The sequence below is a fragment of the Prinia subflava genome, chromosome 1, assembly GCF_021018805.1.
Source record: "Prinia subflava isolate CZ2003 ecotype Zambia chromosome 1, Cam_Psub_1.2, whole genome shotgun sequence".
NCBI lineage: Eukaryota > Metazoa > Chordata > Aves > Passeriformes > Cisticolidae > Prinia > Prinia subflava.
Window position 1 is genome coordinate 21,097,696 of NC_086247.1, and position 13,580 is coordinate 21,111,275.

Below are 13,580 nucleotides of genomic sequence, written 5' to 3' on the forward strand. Positions count from 1 at the left end.
TGGGCAGAGGGGCAGTGCTGCCACGAAAATGAAGTGAGTACAAAAGCCTGGCAACATCCTTCCTTTCTCCTTGAAGGCTGCAGGACATGGCCACATGGAGATCAGCAAAAGGAGACCAGCATTTACAGACAACCTTTCCTGTTCTGCTGTTACCTTCTTTCTAAAACCTCTAAAGGGTGTGAAGCAACAGGAAGGAAGCCAGAGGAGCAGTAAAGGTGGTGAGATCTGTGTACCATTGATTCATTACTCACAGAATGGAGATGACAATCAACTGTTAAAAAAGGGGAGGCTGAAGGAGAACTCAAGAAAGGAACAATCAGCTTTTTTCACAAAAGAATAAGCTCCTCTAGATTGCTATGGTCACCTGCATGCAAGACATCACAGGACAACAAGTTAGGAGAGACAGCTTTCTTAAATTCCTTTTTTTGTTACACACCCTAAATGTGGCTTTCCACCCCATGTTGTTTTGGGGCGACAAGCTGCCCAGGTCTGCAGGGAGGATTCTGCCACTGCTGAGAGAAAGGTCCTCTCAGGATACAGGCTTGTAACCATCAGCTTGAATTCAGCCTATGTTTATTCAGTCAAATAAACATAGGGTGGATTCAAGCTGGAGTAACAGTTGTACAGGTGAAATAAGAGAGGTGTCCAGATCTACACAGCTTGAACTTCAGGGGAAGCAGAGCCCATCCTCCCACATTCAGTCCTGAGATACAGTGAAGCAGAAACTAGCAGCAAATTCTGGACATGAATCAGATGTTTACAGAAACATATGCAATTTCTTGAGAAATGAGATCCCAGCTTCCAGATCAAGCCCCCCTGTAAATTATAGTTCTGCTTTTCAAAAGACAAGGTAGGGAGTGTTAATTAGCCAAAAAGTTCTTGCACCAGTCTTTTGTAAAGGGTGTTATGGGGCTGTAATTTTTGATTCAGCTCTCCAGGCAAGCTCTTGCAAGTGGGATCTCATTCCCTTCTGGATTGTTACTGGATTTCAGAGAAATGTTTCAAACCTTGTTGCTGTCAGAGAAACTAATGACTAGACAGGTCTACCTGGCAGGCTCTGTCATATGGCACACAAAGCACTCCAACCTTGGTCCAGCAGAGACAAAAGAGCACATCAAGATTCCCACAGAAATCAGTGTAAGGAGCCAGAAACCTCCGGATCAGGCCACCAATAATGTACAAAGGAGGAGCCATCCAGTGGCAAATACTGCCATCTCTGGATATGGTTTTTCAGAGTGGTGAGTCATGCTCAGTTCACAGTCTCTACACTTCTGCTCTATGACACTAGATTTCACTGAAAACATTTTCAGTTTCTCCAACATGTGCCTCACCCTCCTTGTTTACAGAAATTAATGAGGCATTAAAAAAAAAAAGCTTCTTATTAAAGTAAGGAAACCATGACAAAGATATAACAGTGGTAAAAACCTTGCCTAGCAGAACAGCTATCCTATTATCTCATCCACATGGCACAGGCAGGGGAAATTATAAATAGCAGCAGTAGTGCCTGGAAGTTGCATCTTGACACCAGTGCCTCTGGTCACCTCCTTCAGGATCCCAGTGTTTGACAGTGACATCGAGGGCAGGGCACAGCTGAAAATCCCCGTCAGCCCTCTGCCCCCTGCTCAGACAGGGTAGCCCCAGGCAGAGCGCTCATGGCACACTGTCACCAACCGGATCCTGGCTGAAACAGCAGTGGAGAACAAGGCAAATCTGAGAAACACAGATTTTCCTGGTGCAACAGCTGAAAGGCACTGGGGGAGAGATGGAGAAGGCAACTGTTATTAACTGGTTGACCTGACACTTGAGATAATGGTATATAAATGTAGTCTTGGGTGTGATCATCTCTGTTCACAGCAGGGAGAAATCCTTTGTACCACTACTATGATAGTGGACTAAAGAATGGGGAGGGGAGCCAGCAGAACCAGGAGAGCCTCTTTGGGCTGGCTCTCACACCAAAGCTGGGAACAGAGGTTACAAACTGTTCATTTACTTTTGGACAGCTTTGTTAAGGGTGCAACTAAGTTCATAGAGAATAGTGAAGGAAACAGCCTAAGCACCAGTGTTGCTTATATATTTTTTCAAAGATGTTCAGAGACATGGATGTACCTTAATTGCAAGACCCTCATGATAAGGGACAGACACAGATCCAGACCCAGCCCAGTATTCTCGAGTGGTTCCCACTTTCTTCTGGGTTTCAGACTAACACACTTCACTGGCAGCATGAAGAGCACATTAGTCACAATTGATGGTTCAGCTGATGGACAGCAATTTGAGCTTTGGTAATCTCAAATGTGTTACCTTGTGTAGGGTCAAGCCAAGCTCAGCATATGGGATGGAACTCAAAATATAATGAATTTTTTTTTTTATGATGAGGGTAGCAAAACACTAGAACAGTTGTGCAGAGAAGTAACGGACGTCCCATTCTTGGAAACATTCAAGGTCAGCTTGGAGCTCTGAGAAACCTCATACCCTTGAAGATGTCCCTGTCCACGGGAGCAGGGTTGGACAAGATGATTATAAGAGATTTCCTTCTAACACAACTTCTATGATTCTATTCTACAATTCTCACTTGCTAACTTGACTGTTTCAGATCCTATGTCCCTATCCTAAGGTCTGTATTTAGTCCAGATACTCACTCCTGGCCCAACAACCAAGCCAAACTTCATCTCCTCCACCTATGTGAAGGTCATAGGGAGGTAGGTGTGATACCTACAGGTTTTCAGTTTGCCAATCGTCTCCAGGCAGAGATTCAAGGCACAATCCAGTTCATGAGCAGTACATGGAGGCAGCATGTGCTCCAGCACCTTGATGAGGCATGTAAGACCAAGTAAGACCAAGCCGGGACCCCTCTGCTCCCAGTTTGTCTTTCAGATTGATTTCCTCAGTGCTGAGAAAAAAAAATCTTTTCCTGAGAAAAATAATCTTGCAGAATCTCCACTATAACAATAGGAAATGCTTTAAAAACGGGCTGTGGCTTAAAACAACCTGTCTGGTAGCTGCTTGCAGGAAAAGGACTGGGACACGAGAAATTGTGCCAGGTTCTTCAGAGCTGGTGTTTCATGTTCTGCAACTGTAACCTGGCCAGAAACTTCTGTGCCACCAGACCAAGCAACCAAGGGGCTTCAAATGGTCCAAGCAAACAGCTAGGGATCTGTCAGGAGGCTGAGCAAGAAACAATACAATAATAATAATAAAACCCAACCAAAACCAAACCAAAACCAAACCAAAACAAACTCCACTCAGAGAATAGGAAATTATTGGATGGGCTCTTGTTCTGACCACCTTGCAAAGGGGGATGAAGAGAAGCAATCTGCAGATGTCGTGGTGTGAGCAGTGCAACAGGGGAAAGAGGATTTGCAGAGTGCCTCGGCAGCAGCAGGCCTGGCAGTGAGATGAGCGAGGGGGTTCACCCACACAGGCAGCTGGGTTCAGCTGGGTTCACTTCTCCGCATGGCTCTTCAGCTGGCATCAAGCACTTCCTGCAGGTTGCTCAGAGATGCTTGGAAATGGCCCAGATCTGTGCCCTGCCTGCACAATGTGCTGGCAGCCTGTTGTGTTAGCCAGAACTCAGCATTTCCAGGCCATCTCCTTCCCCCTGTTTTCCTCCCCCATGGCACAGCCTCAAGACAGCAGTGTGGAAGGAGCTGGCTGCTTGGACTTGCTCTGTTTAGGTAATGGCAAATTCTTTCCTTCAGGGAAGGGAGTTGCACAACTGGTTGTGTATTCCTCCCTGCTGCAGTTTCTCACCATACAACCCTGCTTTCTGATAAGCCAAGTAATAAATGTCAGGGCTCCTTTTTGCTCCCTGGCAGTGGGAATTAGTGGTACATTCTGGCTATAAAAAATATTGGCTTTTATGTGGACCCAGCAATAAGAACAAAGATGGAAAGGGGATAGCCAGGAAAACTGAAGAGTGGAGATGAGTGCCAGGTACAGGTAACTAGACATCAGGTAAAGCATGGAGGCAAATCCCTTTCCAAGGGGAAAAATGCAGAAAAGAAAGCCTTTCATTTTGGTGCTCCTGTCCCAAACAGCAACCATTTGGCTACAGGGGCAGAAGGCTTCATCTATGAAGGTGGGGCAAATGTAAAATTATATGGAAAATCAGGGAAGCCAAAGCTAATTAGCAGCAGAATTTCCTGTGGTCTGCTTTGAGACACTCATGCCTTCCTAGGGTTGATCCTTCTGCAGCAGAATACAGGATTGTTCCCACTCTTAAAATGACAGGATTACTCAGAAAGTGAGAATGAAGAGGCATGGGAAGCCAGCCCTGTTTTTCTGTTCCACATTCTTGTAGCCCAGGGTTAGCTGTGGATTCTTCACAGAATGGATAGGGTTGGAAGGGACTAATTCCACCCCTGTACGAGCTGGGTCTCCAAAGCACATTACTCAGAAGCATGTCCAGCTAGCTTTTGAATCATTCCAGGAGATTCCACAGCCCCTCTGGGCAGCCTGTTCCAGTGCTTTGTCACCCTCACAGTAAAGAAGTTCTTCCTCATCTTCAGAAAGAACTTGCTGTGCACCACTTTCTTCCTGCTGCTTCTTGTCCTATCATTTGGCACCATCAGGAAGAGCCTGGCTCCATCCTCTTGACACCCTCCCTTCAGATACTTACAGACAGTGATGAGGCCCCCCTCAGTCTTTCCCTCTCCAGGCTAAACAGGCCCAGCTTCTTCAGCGCTTCCTCAAAACTGAAGTGCTCCAAACTCCTAATCAATTGGAATAGATAATTTCCAGAGGCCACTTCCAACGCTAACCAACCCTATGATTCTGTAAATCACCTCCATTTCCCTCTGCTGGACCATCTCCAGTATTTCCTTGTCTTTCTTGAACTGGACACAGAACTCCAGGTGAGGCCTCACCAGGGCTGAGCAGAGTGACAGGATCACCTCCCCTGACTTCCTGGCACCCTATCCTAATGCACTCCAGGATAACTTTGGTTTTCTTGGCCACAAGGGCACTGCTGGCTCACAAGCAGCTTGTTGGCCACCAGGACCCGCAAGGCAAAGACTTCCTCCTGCATTTTTGAAATTTTTGATAATAATCTGGCAACATTTTGGCTGTGCCCTGGGGAAGAAATTCAAGCTGTTAAGTCTGAGCTGCCCAACCATCTCTTATGAAGATAGAGAGGGAATTGCTTTTATGCAAAACAGCTGAACAAGTGACAACTTGTTTTTGAAGACCTGGCTGCAGTGGTGCTATTGCAGGAAGCAGAGGCTGTTGTTAACCTCCTTTTCACTCCAGGGAAGCTGTGCTGCTGCCATGGGAAGCTGGCTGCAACACTAGGGAGCACAGGGACTGCTGAACAACCCCCAGCATGAACCCCACAGGGCAGGGATGTCAGAAAAGACATGGAGGAGTTTGAACTCCCCCATCCCTCCCTGCCTAGCTATGCCAGCTGGCATCAGTGCCCTTGGGCTTTGCTCTTTGCCATCATGAGATGGAAGATGATTTTGGATCCCCGTGCTCACTGTTTGCTGCAGATCCCTTGAGAGTTTGCCAGTGTGCTGTACTGATACCTGCTTATTCATGCCCATGCAGCATGTACCTCAGGCAGAAAGCACAAAAACAGCAGCAGCAGAGCTGAAAGGTGTAGCTGGATGAAACGGACTTGTTCTTACAGAGAAAAATACCTGGAAAAAAAACCCTAGCCAACTAGAAGAAACCAGTCTACATCCATGAGTAAGTCAGATCCTTGTGATGACTTTGCATTTATGTTCATAAAGATTTTCATGTGCAAGATTACTGAGGTACCTGAACATCCCTGCTCTCAGCACTGGTGCATCTGACCTGCTGGAGGCCCTCACACGCAATAGGCACAATCTAGGCTGAAAGCAGCAGAAAACGTTGGCAGCAGATTCCCACTAGGTGAAGATCTGCACTGGGAAGCCCATCCATCCCCTCTGCTGCTGCATGCCCAGCTCAGTGTCATGTTTGGCAGAAGTACTGCATGCCTCTGTGCCACAAACACATTGCTCATCTCAGCCTCTGGCAGCCTGCAACAGCCAGAGGCATTTGCTACTTTTCTGAGCTCTGGATTTCAGTTTGCATTTGATAATGGCAAGAGACTTGCATAAGGCCTGACTTAAGGAAGCCCTCACCAGGCATTCATCATGAGGCTCTCCAGCGAGCTTGCATGGGAACAACACACCATCATAACAAAGGATTTGGGATTTGTCACTACAACACCCATAAGCTGGGCAGTTGCATGCAACATATGCATGGACATTGAGGTATGGATGCTTAGAGCAGGAGGAACATTTCTAGAAGCAGAAGAGCACCAAAATATTCAGATGCCTCTGAGCCACCCACAAGCAGGCAGCATATGCCATAGGCTACAGCAGCCAATGCTTTTGCTCTGTTCCTCTGCATGGATAGCTGAAACTCAAGCAATCCCAGTTCAAAACATGCTTCAAAATAACAGCCCAATTCCTTCAGCATCCCGGTTAAAGGCAGTGAGTGCTCATCTTTCCTAGGAAGGGTGGGGAATTTGTTTATTACATCTTTTGCTAATTTTTGCTGTACCTGGCATTTTGTTACCTGCGCCTTGGGGCTGCAGGTAACTGGACAGGTTTGGCTCCCCTGCACCATGGGAAGCAGAGTCATGCTCAGCTGGGAGGAGAAGAGCTGTTGAGGGGCCAAGGACCACCTCCAGATAGGTCCTTTGGCTTTGTGGTTATCTTGGTTGGCAGGAGAGCTCCTGCTCCACTTCCAGCCCAGTGCTCCTCTTCCTCTGCTCACTGACTTTCCCTCTTTGCAGACTCATACAAAACCCAAGGGGAAAGGTACAAACCTGGTAAGAGGGATGGAGTCTAAATTGATGACCTCACATGACAAAAATCAAAGTGTGTTTTATCTGACACTGATAATGTGGCAGCAGTGGGAGAAGGATTTGGGTCTTTAAAGAGACCCAGGTGCTCAGCAAGAGACACACCACCTATTTTTCACACCAGCTGGGCCCTGCCCTTCTACGAGGACAAAGGGGACACAAACCAAACATGTTAGACATTTAATCCTGCCCTAGGCACCTCTTACAGGTCTTAGTGAAATCCCCCTTGCTCTGGACAGTCATTGAAATCCTCTTCCCATCCCCAGCCCCAGGACCTGAAGCACCTCATGACATGTCATCTCTTCAGTCCTTTCACCAATACTCATCCCTTAAATTGCTCTTCTTCCCCTTCTGCTCTCCCCCTTTTTTAGGCAAAACAGGATGACCAAAATCTATTGTTAATTATTCTTCCAGAATTGTGCTGCAAATGACATAATTCTACAGGAGGCCATGAGGCCATTTAGCATTTCATCAGCACTGGAACAGTTTTGTCTCTGGGCCACACACCCTTCTGATATGTTGTGTCAGCTCTGACTCTGGGAGCAGAGCATCTAAATCACTAAAACATCCCAAATTAACTCAGTGCAAAAAATAAAAACCAACCCTGCAACCAACTAGGCCCTTAAAAGCAAAGTGGTCAGGACACAGCTGGAGAATGGGAGAAACCCCTGAGGACAAGGGAAGCGAGCTGGAAAGGGGAATGGTCCTTCTCTCAGTGGCAACAAGTTCCTGAGTGTTCAGCAGATGATGGAACCACAGTCAGCCAGTGCCCTCTAAAGGGTGGCCAGGCAGGGCCACGCTCCCAGCCTGCAAAAACACCATGTTTGGCCACAATGAGTCCCACCTGTAACCTCAATGCTTTGGAAGCCAGAGGCACCACAAAACATACCTCAACAGAGCAGTTATCACAGTATGTAACAACAGCAGCACCCTGCTCCCCACCTCACACAGGGAAGTGCTGTTATTACAGAGCAGTGGCTGATGGCCTGTCCCATCCCTGCGAGCCAGAAGAAAAGCTTTGCTGTGGTGTCAGAAGTGGAGAGAGGAACAGGGTCAGCTCTGGCCACAAAACCCATGTCATGGGCAAGCAGTCTGGCTCCTTCCACAAGCAAGGCTAACAGTTTGGCAACAAATAAATTGAGCTGCAATGTCCTAAAATTGGGTTAAAGGCAGAAGCATTTACTGAAATAAACTCCTCACAGTGGAACATATTTGTCCAAACAATTGCGTTTGTTTACCTTACTTGAGCAGGAGCTTTATGCATCTGTCATCTGTGCCTCAGTCAGAGTTTCATGGCACTTCCTGTGTAGAATCTTAGAATATCCTGAATTGGAAGGAACCCACAAGAATCAATGAGTACAACCTCTGGCCTGCACAGGACCTTGGAGGTTTTATCATCTGATTCTTTTTGTTCTCCATCTACCCCTTTATCCTCTGTGTCACCAGCTCCCTTCAATCACAGATCCTTTCAATCCTGTTTGCATCTTCTCTCTGCTATTTGCAGATCTCTTCCTGCCTCAGATCTCAGGTAATGTGTCCAACCCCAAAACATGCTTGCCCAGACCCTCCTGCCACTGATGCAAAGTCACACTGGAAATGAGCACAGTACAGAAATTGTGCTGGCAGGGGGAGAAGGGAGCCTGACAAACAGATCCACAAGATCTTTGGGTGGATCCAGGTGGAACTGATACAGATTGACCAACACAACCTGTGAGAACTCAATCCAGCCAGCAGAGAGTCAACAAATTCTCATTCAAGTATGTGTCTCCATATCCAGCACCCTCCTTCCTCAGCAAGCATCCTTCCCATGGCATGCTGCCCCTGCACATCCACCCCAGTGCTCAGCATCAGGCTGCAGGAGACAAAGAGCCCAGCCCTACCACCCACTCTGCCTCTCTGCCCTCCCTCAGTTTCACACAGGCCTGGGAATCACATTCTACTTCAGCTCATTTTGACTTTCCCTCTCTGTACTTGGTTTTCAGATGGTCCCTGCAGTTTTCCTTGGCTCACCGTGTGAGCTGAGGTAATTAATCACAGGCTGGCATCTCAGACCAGCAGGACTGCAGCACTGGAGATTATAGGCTACTGATTCAAAGGTGGCACGACCACAATAAAATGGTCAAAGAGCCTGGACGGAGATCTGTGAGAAAATTTCAGGGGAAACATTATCCATAGAACACAGGAATTTGTCCTATATATGGGTAATTTCAACTCACAGTGAACAGCTAAAGGACTTCATCTGTTCAAACGGATCAAAGCACCCTTTGCTATTTGGTCCTTCTGATTCTCCTGGCAATTAATGACCTGCAGCTGGTCCAGTGAAAGTTCACGTTTTCTCTCAAGCAACACACTCTTATGGTGCTACCATCAGCCTTGTGTAAAGGGAATAGCTACACAAAATCCCCACAACACAAAAGGCCTGGCACGTCATCACTCATAAGGTGTGCACACAGCACAGCAGTAGCAGCTTCCTCTGGAACAAAGAATCACAGACTGGCATATGCTGGCACAGGAATCACTATCCTCTACACGTGCTAATTCAGCAGTGCCCATCTGAAGCAGATCATCTGTTCATGCCAGAGGTCACTCCAGTCTGACCCACTGCCTGAGCCAGCACTACAGACCAGAACACTTTCCAATGCACACCCTGGAAGAGCAGCACGGCTCTATTAGAAAAAATTACTTTAAAAATAAAATAAATTTTAAAAAACACAACAATCAAAGAAAAGAAAAAATATTCTGCAGTTCCACTGGGGATAGAATGAGAAGGAAACTGCAAAAATGGAAACTTGGGTAGGACATTAGAAAAATATTTTCCAAGTTAAGGAGAGTAAGGCCCCAGAGTAGACTGCCTTAGAAAAGACTGAACTGCCACTTTTGGAGGATTTATATGAAAAAGCTTGAAAGCTCTCAGTTGGGATGGTACAGTGTTCTCACTTAGAGAAAGAATGGAATAGGATACTTACCATGCTCTCTTCCTGTCTCTTCCCTACACCATCTGCCCCACCCCCTCCCCAAAATTCTTCACCTTTAACAGTCTACAATCTAGGTGCTTGCAGAGAAATATGGCAATAACTTTGTCTCCCCAACTACACAACATTTAATAGTCAATAGTGTAGCACTTTGAGAACACTCGGGAACAGCAGCATGATACTCAAATGTTTTTGATTAGAGTACTTCAGCTCTTCAGGAAGAAATACTGCAGATACTGGTGAAGCGAGCAAGCCTCAGAATTAACCAACTCTGACTGTAGCTAATAAAGGGCAAAGGGAAACATCAATCTGTTTTCCACAATATTCTGATTTGGTGGTTTCTTGGTGAGGGGGGCAGACTGTATCAGGCAGAGTGAAGCGGAGCAGATGATGTGGCTGAGAGGAGGTGGCTGTATTAGGGGCAGGGATGGAGCAGAACAAAGCTCACTCTTGGGAAGGAAGAAGGGGTGAGAGAGAACTGTCAGAAGATCCAGAACAGCTGAGCCTGTCCTCTGTGCAGTAAGTGACAGCTGGGCATGGACTTGCCCTGCTCCTGCATCTCACTGTCCCTCTCCTCCAGAGCCTTCACAGAACAGCTCCTTGCCCAGCCCCAGCTCTAGTACCTCTTCCTCTGCCCATCCATCTTTCCAGCGTTGATAGTACCTCCCAAGGCTCAATAATTAACCAGTTATTAAAGTGAGGAGAGGGAGACAAAGTATACTTGAGGCAATATTCCTGACCAAACTTGGTTCAGTACATTCCTATTTCCTCAGCTGCACTTGGCATTGGGGAAAACAATCCCACTGCACAAACCTGTTGCTTTGCTTGCTTCAGGCACATTACAAAGTAATTAACTATTACCTCTCCCATGTCATGACTGCCTGAGAATGACACTTCTTTCCCTGTTCTGTTGCCAAAATTATTTCTCCTTCACAAGTTCAGTAAACAGACATACAGTTCTTTGCACGAATGAAGAACAGTCCCAAAAACAAGAGAGCAAAATAGCTTCTGTGCACATTCAAGGAGACTGGAAATACAGTGCTCTGAGGTCTTGACATATCATTTTTTCCCACATTTTTTTAAAGCAAATTACTCAGAACTTGGGTTTGGCTGGGCTCAAAAGATTATCTAGCATTGAAAAGACTATCTGGACTAAGTAGGCTACCAAAAGCAAACAGTGTTATCGGTCATGCACTTAGTTTAAAGAAACTGGCACGCCTCTTCAAAAGGTACGTGTTCTTCCTTATCTCTTTAACACAGACCATCAAGGTTTTAGCTTGCACAGTGCCATTTTAGCACATGGCAGTGCCCTGCAGCTGAACAGAAAAGGAAAACACTGAGATGTGAAAATGATCGAGCAGTTCCTGAACTCAGAAGCAGTGTGTGTATTCTAAACAATAAGACCGTAACTATCAACTGTGTTAATTTAAAAAACCCCTTCAATATTAGCCCTTTACAGATACTATTTAAAATTGCTTCCTGTGGCTGACTATAAAGCTGGGTAAACAATAAAACCTTTTTTACTATCAGGCTGTCTTAATTAAAAGAAAATCTTCAATACTGGCACTTCACAGATACAATTTAAAAATGCTTTCTGTAGCTAACATAAAGCTGGGTTTCCATAATGTCAAACAGTTTAGTGCAACCCATCATGTATCAAAAAGTTGTAATTCCTAGGCAAGAGAGAAAATTTACTGAAGTCTTAATTGATTTCTATAACTTCCCTGTTCACCTAGAATAAAAACCAATTGCACTCACAAATCATAATTCCAGTGGAACAAAAGAAAAATCTTGTATCTGCTTAAAGCTTTATGTTACAAAGGATCTTTATATGACTTCGGTAGAGCTTATGCTTAGAAATAATGTATCTGTGAACTCTGAAATATTTGTCAATTGCTGTCTGAAAAACATCATGTACACTTTACTTTTTATCCTATTTGTTAGTGCAGCGAACATTGAGCTGAAAGGAGGCAACATGTCCAGGTGACTTATCTGGACTGCAAAAATACTTCAAAGATTTATAATTAAAGAATTACTGCTCCTCATTCAATTCCCTGCAATTCCTGACATTCACTTGACTGCAATCCCCTGAAGCTGCCAAGGAAACACTGAGTCACATATTCTAGCTAAATCTCAAACCTGGGGTTTGAAAGCAGTAGTTTTGCTAAGAAGGCCAACTTCAGGCCCAGCCACGCACACCTAACACCTGCAGGGACAGGACACACACCAGGCCTGGGCAGTAAGCCCAGCTGACGACACGGGCTCTCTGCAGCAGCTTTTATCTGACACCATGCAGATCTTAAGAGCAGCAGAGCTGAAGTGAATCTTGGAGAGACCTAGATGAGAATATCAGGCAATACTCGACAAAGGCTCTCCTGCCAGGAGCCCTCCCAGAGCCCACATCTCTCTCAGGGCTCTGGACTGCAGTTCTGGTGGGCAGCAGCAGAAGCAAGCACACAAACATCCAGGTCCTTTGCAAGTTGTTTAATGTGAAATCACTAACAGAATTGTGCAGCACCAGAATCTAAAGTTTAATGCAAATTCTATGCCTGAAGAATGAAAGCATTCTTTCCTGTTGCCTTAAAACACTTAGGCCACATCTTGAAAAGCCAGTTTGTTACAGAAAGAGGACAAGATACTTGTTTTGGGCACCATCAGAGGGGCTATACCCACCTCCTACTGTGACAAGGCTTTTATCTAAAGCTCCACTTGCTGCTTTGAGGAGGGCAGTGGGAAGGGAACAGACATTAAAACTCTCACTAAGTTAGATCCTTGTTTCAGGTCAAAGTCAAAGGAGTGCAATCTGTGAGGACAAGACTCAAGAATATATTATTTTGCTGAAAGAACAAACACTAGACAAGTTTACTTAGAAAGCTACAGTGCTTTTAAACAATAAATTGAACTCTTCTTCTTATATCCATATAAGGCTGAAAGTGCATTTTTACTGCTTTAATTGCATTTAGTGTTAGAAAACTCTGAAATCATACCGTGTTAAGAGACAAGATCTCCAAAAAGGCCCTCTCTGTGCTGAACAAAACTTGCAAATTTGATTCCTTACACTAGGTAAAAGAGAAGTATCTTACCATGCTCCAGGCTCTATCTTGCCATTGTCCAGAGTGCCAAGGGTAGAAACAGAGGAACTTAATTCCCAAGAAAGAGTAGGAACATGCCAAGGGAAGAAAAAGCATGTAACAATATGGCCAAGTGCCAATGACAGAAAAGGGTGAAAGAAGCAGCAGATATGAAAAAGGACAGTTTGGGGAAAGGAGACAGGGTGAAGAACAGAAAGAATGTAAGGAAAGGAGAGACCAGACACAGTACATAGTACATCCTAGGGAGGGCATTATAAACCAGTATTTAAACGAGAGCAATTCTATTTTTCTCTAAAAATCACTGTCTAAATTTTAACAAACGCATCAAACCTCGCTATAAGACACTGCTGATGCTGGCCATGTGCTGCACTCAGCTGACAGAAGCCACCACTGCCACCTCAGGATGTGTTCACTTGTCAGCTGCTCCAGATTGCAGCCGGTACCTCAGTTTACAGCCATCGCAGGGTGGGGGCTGAACAAACACGTCACACTCTGCCATGGAACACATGGGGAGATGCCAGCTCTGCCGTGGCCTTGGTCACCTGCAACAAAAGGCAGTGAAACTGCAGCAGCTGCTGAGTGCAAGTGGAATCCTCACACTTGACAGCAAAATTCCTCAAATACTCCCCCCTACGGCTCTACTTAAACCCATCATGGCAAATGCGAGTCAAAGAAAAATAAAACATC